We start from the raw sequence: 2,056 nt of genomic DNA, 5'->3' as shown, positions 1-2,056 counted from the left end.
CTGCAAAGCTATGGGGCGACATCATCTCACTTCACGACACCACCAACAAACTCCAAGCTCAACTCTATGACGTTCAGAATCAGAACTGTGAGTATGAAAACAGGTTTAAACACATAAGCTATGCTGCTAGTTTCACGATTCCCGAGACCAAGATGTCGTTTGTTGATGGAGAGCCTCTTCCTTGGAAATCTGATGATGGGAATTCATCACCACCATCGTCGAAGGAGTAATTCATCATCGGTATTGGCATCCCCTTGGTTTGTTCCAAGCTTGGGGGAGTGCCGCGGTATCACATCATCACTATCTTTTACCTTTTTACTATCAAGTAGTGTCATATCATGAGTAGGGAAGTTATCATATAAGATGGGTTGCAGTGTGGAAGTATCTCTCCTTTAGTTGGTTGTCTATGTATCCCTTGGTGTGAGTTATCGTTATGGAATATTAATGAGAAGTCTTATCATTTACATATTGCACATCTTATTTTAGTTTGCAATCCTTATTATATGATTGATCTTGTTATTAGTATTGGTATCACTTTGGGAGCATTGAATAAATCTATTTGGTTTTGGCAAACTTAGCATTGGTCAATAGCAACAACACTTTGAGGTTTGAGTAAAAAAGAGAAATACATGTAGTTGTTTCATTATCTTCCTTTCTTGTTAGCTCATAGCTTATTATTCTGAAGTTAAAATTGTTTGTGCTTACAAGGAAGATGCATGATTGTTTCTATCACATGTATATTTGTTTGTTTCCCTCGGCTCTTATGCTTGCTAATTAACCTTGCTAGCCAAAGACCTGCACTGAGAGGGAATACTTCTCGTGCATCCAAACCTCAACCCAAACCTATGCCATTTGTGTCCACCATAACTACCTACTACATGGTAATTCCTGCAATTCCAAGTAAATACTTCGTGTGCTACCTTTAAATAATTCAAAATTTATTATCTCTTATTTGTGTCAATGTTTTATAGCTCATGAGGAAGTATGTGGTGTTTTATCTTTCAATCTTGTTGGGCAACTTTCACCAATGGACTAGTGGCTTCATCCGCTTATCCAATAATTTTGCAAAAAGAGCTGGCAATGGGATTCCCAGTCCCAAATTAATTAACCTAAATAGACACTCCTCCATGGTATGTGATTGATGGACGGCACCCGAAGGATTCGGTTAGCCATGGCTTGAGAAAGCAAAGGTGGGGAGGAGTGTCATCATAATAAAACTAAAATAAAAAGGCACTCCTTCATGGTATGAGACTGTTGGCAGGCACCCGAGGATTCGGTTAGCCGTGGTTTGTGAAAGCAAAGGTTGGAAGGAGTGCCAACCAAAAATAAAACTGTATGGGAGCCGCTCTTCGAGAGTTTGTCTGGCAAGGGGGTTAGAGTACCCGCTACCATTCGTTGACAACAACAAACACCTCTCAAAATGTTACTTTTATTCTCTTTATATGATTTCAAAACTGAAAAAGCTCTAGCACATGATTTAATCCCTGCTTCCCTCTGTGAAGGGCCTGTCTTTTACTTTATGTTGAGTCAGTAAACCTATTTCCTTCCATCTTAAGCAAGCATTTGAGTTGTTGTGATCAAACCATTATATTGTGATTTACCTCATCATGTCTTTTACTCTTCCTTGTTTAGTACAAGTTTTATCTGAATGAATATAGCTTTGAAAGTTATCAATGATCATGAGGAGATTATTATGATTGAGTATGCAAGTTGTGCCATATAAACTTTAACATAAGAGCGATGCTCGATAGATAAGTATAACCTGTTAATTGTTCTCTGACCAAGAACGAAGTTTGCCATCACCAACTATGATTTCTTATGCACCTTTATTTGTGATTACCTTATACTTGTTTCAGATTGAATTATATGAGGAAGTTGTCTACTAGAATGTCTTGTGTGAATGAATATGATGCTTCTTGTCCGTATTTTATTTATCGACTCTTCACTCCATAAACATGTGGTCCTGTTTACCGAGTTCAGTTTCGCTTGGGGACAAGCGAAGTCTAAGCTTGGGGGGGTTGATACGTCCAATTTGCATCACTATTTTATATCATAA

Source organism: Lolium perenne, chromosome 2 (genome assembly GCF_019359855.2).
Source record: "Lolium perenne isolate Kyuss_39 chromosome 2, Kyuss_2.0, whole genome shotgun sequence".
In the NCBI taxonomy this organism is placed as follows: Eukaryota; Viridiplantae; Streptophyta; class Magnoliopsida; order Poales; family Poaceae; genus Lolium; species Lolium perenne.
The sequence above is the reverse complement of the archived record's forward strand: the minus strand, read 5'-3'. Positions refer to the sequence as shown.